The following is a 16,750-nucleotide window of genomic DNA, read 5'->3' on the forward strand; positions in this document are numbered from 1 at the left end:
CTATGCTTAAGTTGGTCATCATGGGTTTTTTGTTGCTGTTGTAGAACAGCTTTATATTTACAAATAATTGCAAAGGTAGTACAGAGTTCACTTATGCCCCATATTGATTTTTCTTAATCATACCATCTTAGATTAGAATGGTGCATTTGTCCCAATCAATGAACCAATATAGATACATTATTATTCACTAAGACCATATTTTATTTGGATTTCCTTAGTTTTAACCTAATTCTCAAACTACTAGAGTGTCCAAGGATCCCATCCAGAGGACTATATAACATTTAATTTTTTGTTTTTTTTAAGTACTTCTTGGCTGTGACAGTTTCTGAGACTCTTTGTTTTGATGACCTTGACAGTTTTGAGGAGTGCTGGCCAACCATTTTGTAGAATGTTCCTCAGGATGGGTTTTGTTGGCTGTTTTACTCATGATTAGACTGGGTTTGTGGGTTTGGGTAAGGAAGACCACAGGGGTAGAGTGCCATTTTCATCAATCATGTCAGCAGTGCCTATTGTCAACAAGACTTAACATAGTTGATATTGACCTCGGACACCAGGCTGAGGTAGTGTTTAATGTAATGTGGTATCCTAGATGGGATGCTGAGCATAAAAAGGACATACGATAGAAAAAATAAAGTAAGCTAAAAAAATAAGGTAATCTGAACAGAGGATGGATTCCAGTTAGTATATCAATATTTGTTTGTGACAAACACCAAAGTAAAATAATAAGAGAAACTGGGTTTGGATACATAAGAATTACAGGTGTATTTTGAAGATTAAAAAAAAATTTTTAAATATTTATTTTTGAGACAGAGAGAGTGCACACAAGTGGGGAGGGGTAGAGAGAGAAGAAGACAGGATCTGAAGCAGGCTCCCTGCTGATAACAGATAGCCCAATGCAGGGCTCCAACTAGTGAACTGCAATATCATCACCTGAGTCGAACTGGATGCTTAACCAACTGAGACCCCCCAGTGTCCCAGGAATTCTCTGTATTTGCAATTTTCCTGTAAGTCAGAAACTATTTTAATTAAAATAAAAAGATGTTTATTTAGTGGAAGAAATAGAGAAAATCATGAAGAAAATCTTTTTTCCTCTATTTTCTTTTCTCAAGGCCCTGACAATCGCTGGTCTGTTTTCAATTCCTACAGTTTAGGTTTTTTTCTGGAACATCATATGTTAGAAACATACAATAGATTCTTTCACTTGGCAGTGTGAATTTAAGATTCCTCCATTCGTTTCATGGATTGATAGTACATTCCTTTTTAGTGCTGAATATTATCGCATTGTATGGATTTTATCCATTCACTTATTGAAGGACATCTTGGCTTGCTTCCAGTTTTGCTTCCAATTTTTGACATTTAGGGATAAACATTTGCATGGAGATTTCAGTGTGGACATCAGTTTATAAGTCAGATGAATACCTTGGGGCATAATTGTTGGGTCATATGGTTATACTTTGTTTAGCATTTTAAGAAACTGTCTTCCAAAGACAGTGTATCATATTGCATTCCTACCAGCAATAAAATAGTTCCTGTTTCTCCACATCCTCTCTATAAATTGGTATTTTTTAGCTTTCTGGATTTTACCTATCCTATCTAATAGGAATTTAGTGAAATTTCACTACTATTTTCATCACAGCCTTTTTTTGAGAATATATAGGTGATTGACAAAACAGTTTTGTTTTTATTATTGTTATTATATTTTATTCAGGATTTCTATGTATTTCAATGGATTGAGTCCCATCCAACATGTTGGATTTTCTTTCATGTAATGTTTTGCTGCCATTTAGCATGAATTTAATCAAGACCATTTATCAAAGCCAATCCTCACATCTCTCTTCACATAATTATTTCAGTACAGACATACCTGAAATTAAACATTGGGGATGTTTGCTACTCATATGGTACCCAGCTCTCTAAAAGCTTATCAATGTTTGCTGGGGCGCCTGGGTGGCGCAGTCTGGGCTGATGGCTCAGAGCCTGGAGCCTGTTTCCGATTCTGTGTCTCCCTCTCTCTCTGCCCCTCCCCCGTTCATGCTCTGTCTCTCTCTGTCCCAAAAATAAATAAACGTTGAAAAAAAATTTAAATAAATGTTTGCTAAATGATCTAGTTAATTGATACAGTAATTGTGTGTTTTTTTTTAATTTATCCTATCTTCTTTCCTCAGTCCTTTGTTCTACACTGAGTAATTCAGAGTATTTAGGCTTCTGAAAATTATTCAGGTGAATTACACACGTGCAGGATACAAGTGACACCATAGAATCCGCCTGCAGACATGTTCACACAATGAACGCTGTCTTTGTCTTTGAATAGTTTGTGATGAGTCACCCTCTCATCATTACAAATGACTGAGTTTGTTAAATATGTCATCTTGTCTCTGAAGTGTTAATTTAGTTGTGGCTAGTGCAATACATCACAATACATCTTATTGAAACCAGCATCAATATAACTGTCATATTCTTTTCTATGTTTTTATTCAAACAATTATTTTAAAAATGCTTTCAATCAAGCAGGGTTTTAATCAACAACTCCAGAGCTCTGTTAAGAGTGGTTGAACTTAGAATTTGTCTACCTACATGAAAGAAATGAGAAAATTGCAACAATGTAAAGTCTCCAAGGTAAAACAGTATAGTGTCCGAGTTTATTGAGCAAACGATCATGAACATCCCTCACCCATTATAAAATATGTGGAAGCAACAGCTAAATAACATGAGGTGCTTCTGTTAGCCATGACAAAGCTTGTCATGAGAAATTCTTGTTGACCTTTCTCCAGGGAAAAATAGATGAAAATAATCTTCTGATTCACTGTAGCCAAATAAACTTGGAACATCGTCTGTGTTTCTGTAGTTAATGAGAAAGCCAACATTTCCTGCTATGTCAAGGCAGACCCATAACAGGGAGTAAAAGCTAAATCTAGAGTCTACCAGGACTTTATATCCACAGCAATTCAAACTTTCTCTTCATTAAAGTCCTAGAGATATGATTTCCCAGTGTTTCAAAGAGCTCATATAAATAGAAAAGAACACTGTATTATGGGTATTAGTTAAAGCATTCCTTTTCAGGTGATGAGTTGAGCTTCATTCTATTAAAAGACTGAAGCCAAGAGATAATCTACTCAGAAATAACATATCAAGGAATTATCAGAAAACAAAAGATAACGAACAAAACATTGATAAGACTACATAGCCTGTCATCCACGCAAATAGCACCAAGTCTCATAAACATTTTAAAGGTGAATAGATCAAAAGCTGAAAATATAGAGGGGATTTTTATTCCAAGGAATGGTATAACCTGGGTTGGAAGACATCAATCTATTATGTTTGAAGTAAGATCAAAAATATTTTTTATATATGCGCTTTCTGAATTAACTCTGATACTGCTGATGTAACACAAAGATCTTTGAAGAAAGCAGACAACACTTCTGTCTTTAGTTTGGGTGACCTACTTTGGACCCAAGTACATGTATGACAGATGAAAAAGACAATATGTGAAGGCAGTATTATAGTTGAGATTTTGTACACACAAAACCCCAGAAAATCAAATTTATGGTTCCCATGGCAACGGTAACTCTGCCACACTGCACATTACAGTAATCACTGCAGTGAGCTCTGTAGTTATAGTTGCAAGATATTTTGGGCTGCAACTCCTTATTTTCAATTGCTTGCAATAATTTTCAGAAAAAAAATTCATTCAGCGCTCTAACTTTTAACGTTTATCTCTACAGAATGGAGAATAATATTGGAGAGTGTGAGACAAATAGTTTGAAAGACTTGTGGAAGAGAAACCTGGAAAAATTGGTTTTAGTTTTACAGTTATATATACATATATATTTTTTAGTTTTACAGTTATATATACATATATATATGTACATATATATGTATATATATATATGTGTATATATATATATATGTATATAGTCACAAACTGTAACTCTATGTGTGTGGCGGGGGGGGACAGAGAGAGAGACAGAGAAAGAGAGAGAAAGAGAGAGAGAGAGAAAGAGAGAGAGAAGCTGAAGTGAAGAAGCCAGGAGATAAAGTTATAGAAGATGACATAATTAATATGATAAGAAAAGGTGGTTGTAAGGGGAGGGGAAATGTGAAAGACTCAATCTTAAACAAATGGCCAGTATATTTTTCTCTAAGATATAAAAAGAAATGTTAATTTCTGGTGTAGACTTGGATATATTTGTAAATTAGTGAGGAAGCTGTTGGGGAAAAAAGAGATAAAATCACCTAGGAAAACAGATAAATCCAGAATAATAGAGATGTATGTAAAAAAAGAGATCCAATTTAAAACTAAATCAAATGCATAAAATGAATAATTTACAACACAGGCAGAAGGGGAGGCAGTGAAAGAAAATGCAGAATAGCAAGAAATGTAAGACAAACCTGTGCCATGGAACCCAAAGGAAAGGGAAAAGGGAGTTAGAGAAGGATGACATGGTCCACAGGTGAAAATGCTACAGAGAAGTCTGTTAAGGTTAGGAGAGCCAGCAGTTTGTTCATCAGAGCCAACATTAGAAGCTACTAGACAGGTGAGGACAGCCAGGTACTAATAAGTGAGAAGAGAATGGGGTAAAATTCTAGGGAAATTCAACGTGTGTACAAGTAGCTTTGTGGCAGAAGTTGGGAGACAACAGTTTGTTGTCTCCAAGAAGACATTTTCTAGACCCTTCTAAGCTTGAAGACAAGCTTAATCGCTGAGAGGTTTGCCCCTCAATACATTCGCATTTCAATGGGGATCTCCAAAGGTGAAAGGAGTTACACAGTGGAGGCAGGTCAGAGGAATATGAATTACTTTATATCTAAAACTCTACCAGGTGCAAGTCTATATACTAGAAATAAAGAAAACATGGACTCTGTGTACATATGAGAAATACTCTGTCAACTCGACTTTTTTTTTCAGTAAAAACCCATAACTAGGTTCTGGATAACATTGTCTATGGTTAACTCAAAAAATATTCCCAAACTGATTTATAAAATAAGTGTACCATTTTATATCCCTCCACCAACATATGAGACTTCTAATTTCTCTATACTTATCCCAACACTTAAAGTTTTCAGACTTTTAAATTTTAAGCATTCTACTGAATGTTCAGTGTTATCACACTGTGGTTTATATTTGCATTTCCTTAATGATTAATGTTGTTGAGCATATATTTATGAGTTCATTTGCCATTGATGTACCTTTGAATGTTCCAATCTTCTGCCTATTTTTATCGAGTTATTTCTTTTTTTCTTATGAAGTTGTAAGAGCTCTTTATACATCCTTGATACAAGCCTTTTTGATATGATACATACTGCAAACATTTTCTCCCAGTCTGACTGTTTTATCATTTTTTAAACGTCATGTCTTTTAAAGGGTATAAGTTGTTGGGGCGCCTGGGTGGCTTATTTGGTTAAACGTCCAGCTCAGACTCAGGTCATGATCTCACACTTCTTGGGTTCAAGCCCCACATCAGGCTCTGTGCTGACAACTCAAAGCCTGGAGCCTGTTTTGGATTCTGTGTCTCCTCTCTCTGCCCCTCCCCTGCTTGCACTCTGTCTCTGTCTCTCAAAAACAAATAAAGATTAAAAATTTTATAAAGGGTAAAAATTGTAACTTTTTAAAGGCTTATTTTTTTTCTTTTATGACTCCTGATTTTTACATCTGGCCTATGCAATTTTACATACCCCAAAGTTACAAATATTTGTTCTATTATTTCTACTATTGTAGTTTAACTTTTATGTTTAGGGGTATGATCATTTTGAGTTAATTTTGTTATGGTAAGACATAAAGGTCAAGGTTTATTTATTTATTGTCTGCATTGATATCCAGTTATTTCAGGACCATTTGTTAGAAAGATGATTCTCTATCGAGTTACATTTACCCCTTTGTTGGAAATCAATTAAGTATATAAATGGTCTATTTTTGGACTCTTTATTCTTTTCTAGTGATATAGTATTTATTCTTTTTAAAAAATGTTTATTTACTTATTTTGAGAGAGATAGAGAGTGAGGGAGGAGCAGAAAGAGAGAGAGGGAGAGAGGGAGAGAGAGAAAGAATCCCAAGCAGGTTCCACGTTATCAGTACACAGCCTGAAGTGGGTCTCAATACCACCAACAGTGAGATCATAGCCTGAGCCCAAATCCAGAGTCAGACTAACTGAGCCACCCAGATGCCTCTACTATTTATTCTTATTCTGATATCACAGTTCCTTAATTCCTGTAGCTGCAAAATACGATTTGAAATACAGTAGTGAAATTCCTCCAAATTTGTTTTCTTTTTTCAAAATGTTTTTGGCTTTTCTTAATCCTTTTTTTCATATAAATTTTAGAATCAGTTTAATAATTTCTAAAAGGAATCTGGGATTTTTATTGAATTGTTCTGGATATATAAATTAGTTTGATCAATAGATGCAGAAAAAGCATTTGACAGAATACAGCATACTTTCTTAATAAAAAACCTCAAGAATGTCGGGATAGAAGAAACATAATTATACATATTAAAAGCCATATATAAAAAGCCCACAGTTAATGAGCCCCATCATCCTCAATGGGGAAAAACTGAGCTTTTCCACTGAGATCAAGAACATGACAAGGATGCCCACTCTCACCTCTGTTGTTTAACATAGTGTTGGAAGTTCTAGCATCAGGAATCGGACAACAAAATGAAGTAAAAGGCAACCAAATTGGCAAAGAAGTCAAACTTTCACTTTTCACAGATGATATGATACTCTACATGGAAAACCCAACAGACTCCACAAAAAAGACTGCTAGAACTGATACATGAATTCAGCAAAGTCACAGGGTACAAAATCAATGTATACAAATTGGTTGCATTTCTATACACCAAAAATGAAGCAACAGAAAGAGAAATCAAGAAATTGATCCCATTTGCAATTCCACCAAGAACCATAAAATACCTAGGAATAAATCTAACCAAAGATGTAAATGATCTATATGTTGAAAAATATAGAAAGCTTATGAAGGAAATTGAAGAAAACACAAAGAAATGGGAAAATATTCCATGCTCATGGATTGGAAATAAATATTGTTAAAATATCAATACTACCCAAGCAATCTACACATTCAATGTAATCCCAGTAAAAATTGCACCAACATTCTTCTCAAAGCTAGAACAAACAATCTTAAAATTTATATGGAACCACAAAAGACCATGGATACCAAAACAATCTTGAAGAAAACCAAAGCGGGAGGCATCACAATCCAAGACTTTAGCCTCAACCACAAAGCTGTAATCATCAAGACAGTATGGTATTGGCACAAAAACAGACACATAGACCAATAAAATAGAATAGAGAACCCAGAATTAGACCCACAAATGTATCCAACTAATTCTTTGACAAAACAGGAAAGAGCATTCACTGGAAAAAAGACAGTCTCCTTAGCAAATGGTGCTGGGGGAACTGGACACCAACATGAAGGAGAATCAAACCAGACCACTTTCTTACACCACACACAAAAATAAACTCAAAATGGGTAAAAGACCTAAATGTGAGATATCAAAACCTTAGAGGAGAAAGCAGGCAACAACTTCTTTGACCTCAGCGGCAGCAATTTCTTGCTCGACACATCTCCAAAGGCAAGGGAACTAAAAGCAAAAATGAACTATTGGTACCTCATCAAGATAAAAAGCTTCTGCACTGCAAAGGAAACAATCAACAAAACCAAGACAACCAACAGAATGGGAAAAGATACTTGCAAATGGCATATTGGATAAAGGGCTAGTATCCAAAATCCATAAAGACCTTACTAAATTCAATAACAAAAAAACAAATAATCTCGTGAAGAAATGGGTAGAAGACATGAATAGACACTTTTCCAAAGAAGACATCCAGATGGCAAACAGACACATGAAAAAACGCTCAACGTCACTCATCATCAGGGAAATACAAATCAAAACCACACTGAGATACCACCTTACACTTGTCAGAGTAGCTAACATGAACAACTCAGGAAATTACACATGCTGGCAAGGATGTGGAGAAACGGGAACTCTCTTGCACTGTTAGTGGGAGTGCAAACTAGTGCAGCCACTTTGGAAATAGTGTGGAGGTTCCTCAAAAAATTAAAAATTGAACTACCCAACGACTCAGCAATAACACTACTAGGAATTTATCCAAGGGATACAGGAGTGCTGATTCATAGGGGCACATGTACCCCAATGTTTATAGCAGTGCTTTCAACAATAGCCAAATTATGAAAGAGCCTAAATGTCCATCAACTGATAAATGGATAAAGAAGATGTGGTTTATATATACAATGGAATACTACTTTGCAACAAGAATGAATGACCTCATGCCATTTTAAGCAACGTGGATGGAACTGGAATGTATTATGCTGAGTGAAATAAGTCATTCAGAGAAGGACAGATATGATATGTTTTCACTCATATGTGGATCTTGAGAAACTTACCATAAGACCATGGGGGAAGGGAAGGGGAAATAAATAATTACAAACAAAGAGAAAGAGAAAGAGAAAGAGAAACCATAAGAGACTCTTAAATACAGAGAACAAATTGAGGGAGTGGGGGAGAGGGGAAAATGTCTGATGAGCATTGAGGAGGGCACTTGTTGGGAGGAGCACTGGGTGTTGTATATAAAAGATGAACCACAGAATCTACCCCAAAAACTGAGAGCACACTTTACACACGATATGTTAGCCAATTTGACAATAAATTATATTAAAAAAATAAAAATTAAAAAAATAAAGACTTAAATAACTCTTCTAAATAAGTAAGTAAGTAAATAAATAAATAAATAAATAAATAAAATTTGAGGAAGAATTGACATCTTAAGAATGTAAATTCTTCTAGTCCATGAACTTTGTATATTTCTTTATTTGTTTAGATCTTTAATATTTTTCTCACCAATGTTATATAATTCTCACTGTATAGCTTGTGTGTATATGTGTTAAATGTATCTCTAAGTGTTTTATAACGGTATTCTATTGTAAGTCTGTTCTTTCATTTCAATTTTTAATTATTATTGCTAGTGTATAGAACACAGTCAATGTTTTTTCATGTTGCTGTTGTATCCTACTTGTTGATTTTTTAAATCCAAGTAAGTTATTGTTGTTATTATTTTATACATTCAGTGATATTTAAGATTTATCTTCATATTTATCAATTATTTTGCTCTCCTTTCCTCTATATGTAAAAGAATTTCATTCTGGAATTTTTACTCTTCTTGTTAAAGCACAGTTTTGGTAAGTGTTTGCTGTAGTAAACTCAATTTTGGTTTGATTAAAACTATATTTATTTAATCAGTTTCTAATGAACATTTAATTGGTTATAAAATTTAATAATTTATTCCTTTTTAAAAAGCTTTCTACTAAAATGTATCCTGAATTAAAAAGTAAAAAATAGATATGAATACAATTGAAGGATAGTAAAAAAATGAATGATGAATACAGGGGTTCCTGGGTGGCTCAGTCAGTAAGTGTCTGACTTCAGCCTAGGTCATGATCTCACAGTTCAAGGGCTTGAGCCCTGTGTCGGGCTTCATGATGACAGTGTGGAGGAGCCTGCTTGGGATTCTCCCTCTCTCCCTCTCTCTGCCCCTCCCCTCTCTTTACACTTTCTCTCTCAAAATAAATAAACTGAAAAAGAATTTAAAATAAGAATCCATAGAATTATTTGAAATGAAAGAAATAGAATGTTTCCAGTACCATAGGTGTCCCAGGTGTGTACCTGTTGTACTTCTCACCTTCCATCAGGCTAGGACAGACTCACACAAATGATTTTAGGGTACTAAGTTATGCAAAAACCGAAGCCCTACTTTTCAGGCACTTTTCACACCTCTGTTTGCATTACGTTTGATAATGTTCCATTGACCAAGGCCAGGTACATCCCCAGCCACATTAAAAAGGTGGAGATACAGACTCATGACGTCTAAATATAAGGACTCATAAAGAATACATATATAAAGTAGAGATATAGACATAGTTCTTCATGGCAGTAGAATAATTTTTGCTCACTTTTGCTAATTACCACATATTTTCATTCCTAAATACGAATATACTGAAAGTTATATATATGTATATGTGTATATATACATACACATATGCATGCATAAGTTCAAAACATACCGAATGTATATGTATTTATTTATAGTAGTATATTTTGCACTTCATTTATATAAAATCATGATATATATAAGATTCTATGATAAACTTCTTTCACTTATATTATATTTTTAATATTTACCATACTGACTTTAGCTGTATCTCATCTTTACCTTTGCATGAAATTTAATGTTATTAACATACTTTAATTAATTTACACATTTTATTATTTATGGGTCATTGAACTGTTTCCAGTTGATTTTATTCTCACTTGGTGTTTTCAGGCAAACAAAAGTTTATTTTTTTTAATTGTAAAGAGCTTGAATGTACCAATCTTTTGTTTATGGTTCGTATCATTTTTTATTGATGAAATCTTTCTCTATATTAAAGTCACAAAGACATTCCCTTATATTATCTAACAAGCATTGTATAGACTATGATACAATTTTATTCTGCTATATGTAATCAGTATCATGATTATTGAGTAGTCCACTGCTACTCTAGTGATCTACAGTGAGATATCAGCATGATTCAGATTTCTATTATCCATATATGTATGTACTTTATAAATCTGCTAAGAAAAAAACTTGGCTGTCAATCTTCTGTAGTATAAATATGTACTTTGGCATTCATTTCAAATCATTATTACTTCCTTCCTTCCTCTATCTTTGCATTCATCCTTTTGCACTTTTTCTATTGTATTCTCATTAATTTTATACCTTCTTTTCTAATAAATAATATTAAATGTATAAAGTTCTTTCTAAATGCTATTTTCCCACAACCCCCAAGTTATTTGTGTATAAATTTAAAACCATTGCTATAAATCTTTTCCAAATTTTATTTTGATTTCTTTTATTACCTTAAATTACCACATGTATGGACCTTTGCTGTTGTGTTCTAATTTTATTGAATTATACTGTAAGAATGGATTTTTAGATAATACTTTAAATTTGCTAAGTTTAATTTTTATAAATGTTTCTTGTTTGCTTGAGAATATTATTATGCACACACCTATGTAATATGGTTGAATCTATTAATCTTTTTGAATATACATAAAGAAATAGGTAGAGGTATTCATTATTCTATACAAGTCCATGAGGTAAAGCTTCCTAACTTTCTCTTGAAATTTTTTATATTCTTACTGAAGTTTTTGGTTTGATTTTTCAATTACTGAGAGAGGCATATCAAAATATCTCACAAACAGTGATCTTTCCGTCTTGTAAATCTGTTTTTGCTTTGTATATTTTGAACGTCTGCCACATAAGTAAAGAATTTCTGTCTTCCAAAGCATTGGAAAATTTTACATTGTGTAATGATCTCTTTTTATCATTATTAATTCATTTGACTTAAATCTATCTTTTCAGATATTAATATAGTTGTTCCAGTTCTTTTGGTTAAGTATTTGCAGGTTATGCCTCTTTTGTGTTTTAATTTTAAATATTTATCTCTTATAAAGAGAATAAATTTCTAAAATCCACAATGCTAAGCCTTGTCTTTGAAACAGAACAGTCTCTTTACATTTCTAATGATTGCTGATATATTTGGAATTATTTCTTTCATCCTATTATGCTTTTGCTATTTTTCCTGTAAAGTTTTCAAATTTCTTTTCCTTGCTTCTTTGCAATTGAAATATGTATTCTTTTATTTTTCTCATTCAATTATTTCTTCTTCTATTTGCTTGGAAATTATTGTTGTTTGTACATTCTTACAGTGATTATACTAGAAAATTTACCACTCATGTTAACTAAAGTTCAGTGTTTTTACCTTACTAAGGAACAATGCAATGATCTTAGGACTTCATCTTCAACTTATTTGCAATTTCCCAGTATTTCTGTGGTAACCTTGCATTTCTCACATTTTAGATTTAATCTAAATCTAGATATAATCATTGTTTTAGATATAATCATTTTATATATATAATTTGATTTTTAGATATAATCATTTTAGATATAATTTTAGATTTTTAGATATAATCATTTTAGATATAATCATTATTGTTTTATAATGTCAATAATTGTTATTCAGCACAACACAGCAGTTAGCAGCTGGATCTGCAAGCACATTCCCTGCTTGGAATCCCTTTGCCACATATTAATTTTGCAATCTTAGACAAGTTAAACTTGTTTGATGATAGGATCTAAGTAATAGTGCAGGAGTGAGGATTAAAAGAGCTAAATCATGTAAAGGGCTTAGGATATTGCCTGTTAGAGTAATTGTGAGATCAGCATTTCTCATTGACTTTGGTATCTACATTGCTTCTTGTAAGTCAGACCTTTGATCTAAGGTTATGCACAATTCTCCTGAAATACTTCCTTTACAAATTCCTTTGGAGAAGTTCTCTGGTGATCTCTGTTTTTATTAATTCAAAAATCTCTTTACCATTCTTGAAAGAAGGACATACTATGATAGACTTCTAGGTTGACAGCTATTTATTTTTTCTCAGTACAGTTGAAGATATTTTTCTTCCATTGTCTGTCTTTCAACAGATGATCAAGAGAGCAGTAAGCCTTTCCTTTGTAGGTGACCTATCTTCCCTCCCTGGCTGCTTTTACTGTCTGTCTCTCTCTGTCTTTATATGTTTTCATGTTCTGAATCTAGGTGTGGATTTCATTTTATCTGGAGTCATTACACTTTCTGAATCTGAGGATTAAGGGTTTTCTTTTTTTCCCTGCTTTTATATTTTCAAATATTTCTCCCTTATTCTTTCAATATCTTTTATCTAGAATTCCAATTAGATGTATATCCAACCTATGGATTTTATCTTCCATTTCTCTCTCATATTTTCTCTCTGCTTCTCCAAGCTGCATCATGGGCAAGTTCTTCATATCTTTTACTTTACTCTTTCCTTTTTCATCAATTCCAATTTTATGTGTCATACACCGAGGCTTTCATTCCAATGTAAATGTGTCACTACTAGAAGTTGTATTTGAATTTTTTATGATTATATTTGGTCATTTTGTGTAACAAATTGTGCCTGGTTTATATATCTTATTTCCTATTTGACAGCTTTAAATATTTATACTTCTTTTATTTAGTTCCACATAGTTCTAATAGCTGAATCATTTAGTCAAAGTGAGTATATGGTGTAGGCCAATGGTCCAGTTTCATTCTTTTGCATATTGCTCTCCAATTGTCCCAACACCATTTGTTGAAGAGGTTGTCTTTTTCCCATTGTATATTATTTTCTCCTTTGTGAAAGATTAATTTACCATATAAATGTGGATGGAGCTAGAGACTATAATGCTAAGCAAAATAAGCAAGGCAGAGAAGGACAAATACCATATGATTTCACTCATATGTAGAATTAAGAAACAAAACGAACCTAGCAAATGGGAGAAAAAGAGAGACAAATCAAGAAACAGACTCTTAACTATAGAGAACAAAATGATAGTTACCAGAGGAGAGGCGGGGGAGGGGATGAAATAAGTGAAGAGGAAGGCTGGTGAGTATGGAAGGAGGCTGGGATAGCCAGCAGGAAGAGAAAAAGAACTAATGCTGCAAAAGGAGGCTGCAAAGACAGGCAGAGTCACACAATAAGAGGGGAAGGTGTTTCTCTATCTTCAGTCTATTTATTAGGAGACAAGGGTAGAATTCTCCACTAAGGAGAAAGGAGAAGGTGAAAGAATCAACGTGGTGAACATCACAGAAAATTTCTTTCCAGTGAAAATAATTTAGATGTCTTACTCATGTCTTAGCTACTGCTAAACAATGACATCCAGTGTCCCTCTCTTTTTAAATATTAAAAGCTGTTGTAAAACTAGAATCTTAAAGGAATTACATTAGCTGGTCAAAATCATTTCATATTTTTCCACATCCAAATTCTGCAAAAGCAGCCAATTTCAGCTTTGCAGAAAACTACTTGGCACCCATTTCATTCCCTCAAGTAAGGTGCAATCATCTTTGACTTTGACTTTGACTTTGGCTGTCTCTCTCAGTCAGCATCAATCCCTATGCAAATGGCAGCCAAAGTAGTCCACTGGGTGGTGGTGGGGAACTAAACTAAACTAACTCACATTTAAGGATAATAGAAGCACCAGTTCTACGATAATCGTGCATTTATTCCTTTATATGGTTAGTAAAAACTTATTAAACATCCAGTATGTGACAGGCTCTCTATTCTACAAAAATAAAATTAATTAACTTCTGATAGTTTTATTTCTGTTAGCAGAAATTATAAGGTGCTACCTGAACTGTCATTCATCCGCTAACAGCTTGTACCAAATCCCCTTCATTCCACTTTTAGTGAAACAGTAAACTAATGGACACCAGGAAGACAGGTACCAAAGCAGTTTAAAAACATATTGATGACTGGGGCACCAGGGTGGCTCAGTTGGTTGGGTGGCTGACTTCAGCTCAAGTCATGATCTCACTGTCCGTGGGTTCAAGCCTGTGTCAGGCTCTGTGCTGACAGCTCAGAGCCTGGAGCCTGCTTCAGATTCTGGGTCTGCCCCTCCCCTGCTCATGCTCTGTCTCTCTGTCTCAAAAATAAATAAAAACGTTTAAAAAATTAAAAAAAAACATATTGATGGCTGCTTTTCTTTCTTCTTTCTTTCTTTCTTTCTTTCTTTCTTTCTTTTTCTTTCTTTCTTTCTTTCTTTCTTTCTTTCTTTCTTTCTTTCTTTCTTTTTCTTTCTTCTTTCTCTTTCTTCCTTTTTTGAACTGTACTATTCTGAGAGACAGTAGGGACATTTCTGGCTAGCACGGAGGTAATTAGTGACTAATCAAGAACACCCAAGAACTGCATCAATCTGAGTTCTGCCATCACTTCACTTTTGGAAATGCCTCAAAAATAGCCTGCACCCTGTCAATGCTCTGTGAACAAAAATTTGTACAAGGGAAGGAATAGAGTAATACAGCCTTTTATAACTCAACAAGTGGACTCAATTCTGAGTCTAGAAACTTTTAATAAAGTTTCTCCAGATGGACTTCAGCTTTACCTTATTTTTGTATAAGAAATGAGTTGAAATTAATATATGGGCTGACAGCTCAGCTTACAGGCAAAAAGAAGATATCCCAGGAACAAATACTGTTAAAAAAAACCAGAAAGAAATGAAAATTACTAATAATTTAACTGATTTTTTTATTTTGTTTTCTTAATTCAACCAAGGAAATTAGAGATGTGGCACTACTACAATAATAGATTTGCATTTACTTACCTATTTTTCTAACTATAAGTAGCCTACATTTCAACATCTTTAATTCTGCCTATTGATTGGGGGCAGAATAGACTTTCTATAAGGATAAGTCATTTCTGTTCATGAAAATCTCACAGAATCTTATAGTTAAATCTATCTAGGTTTTTAAATCCCTTAACAATGAAAATTAAACATGAACACATCCTTTCTGATTGCCCTAGGGAAATGAAGACTTGTTGGTTCTCTGGACACATTTACAATAGAGAATGTTCTCATCTGCAGGGAATAATTTATGTAGACACATTCTTGAAGTCTGGGAGAGGGCTTGTATGACTCCTCTGAATCCTTTCCATCAGTAACCTTCCCTGGTAAGTCTAATGGGAAACTTTTTCCTCTGTGCTACTTTGTGTGAAAGATAATAAGCTATGACACCTATGGTGATTCCAGAAATGGCATTGCTGCCCACTGAGTGTTGTTTTCTGTCTCTTTAGGGGAGTAGGCTCTTGCCTTTGTGCCACTTCACAGTAATGCAGATAACTGCAAAGAGGCAAATGCTTACCAAGATTTTTCCCTATCACAAAGCCCTGGCCCTTAGCAAGATTATTTTCCTCCTACAGTGACGAAATAGAAAACTAAATACATATTTCAGAATGAAAAAATGATAAAATTCCCTTCCAATCTGACTGTTTATTGAAACTTTTCAGTCTGGGTGCATTAGTGATCTTTTTGTTTTTAATTAATGGCTGATAAAATTAAAGATGGAACAAACCACAGCCCAGAATGTCTCTTTCTATGAAAAATGGGAGATCCAAAACTAATGCCAAGCAAAAAACAATTTCCAAATCACAGATAACACCACTTTTTAATTTTTATCTCCATAAGCTAAAAGAACTACAGAAATAGTCACTCATGGATGCTATCGGCCAGTGGACAAAAATGCTATCCAAAGAAACAGGAAAAAGATTAGGGAAAATGGAGACAATTTTCACTCTACAGTCCATATTTGAGCATGAGTTTTTAACATAACATTTGTGGTGGCAGAAAAACAGCTGTACAAAACACTGTTCCCAATGTGGGGCATTGATAAAGTTGCATGCAAGATAACTGTGACCAGGGTCAGGAAGTTGGTGTGAATTTGTGCATGTGTGCCTAAGAAAGGTGAGAAAATGACTTGGGATTAATTCTAGAACTTTAAAAATATGGACTAGTCTTTGGGGTGGTTTTTTGTTTATGTTTTTGTTTTTGAGTCTTTAAAAGCCCAACAAAAAGCATTACTGCAGGCTCTCTACTCTTACTTCTGAGATAGAAACAAGCTTACAAAGTGGAAAAATGGATGGCCTAGAAGCTAGAGCTATATGGGAAGGTGAGGTATTGGACCAGAGGTATCAATTGGAGTCATTTTGGAGTGTCCACTTACTGAGCAATGTAAGATCATGAGAGGAGTAGATTTGGGTGGGAGTTGTGGTGAGTTAAAGAGTCAAAAGTCTAATTTTTGACCAATTGTTTTGGAGATCCATATTAGCTACACAAATGAACAGGGCATTGCT

Source organism: Prionailurus bengalensis, chromosome A3, assembly GCF_016509475.1.
Source record: "Prionailurus bengalensis isolate Pbe53 chromosome A3, Fcat_Pben_1.1_paternal_pri, whole genome shotgun sequence".
Taxonomy (NCBI): Eukaryota; Metazoa; Chordata; class Mammalia; order Carnivora; family Felidae; genus Prionailurus; species Prionailurus bengalensis.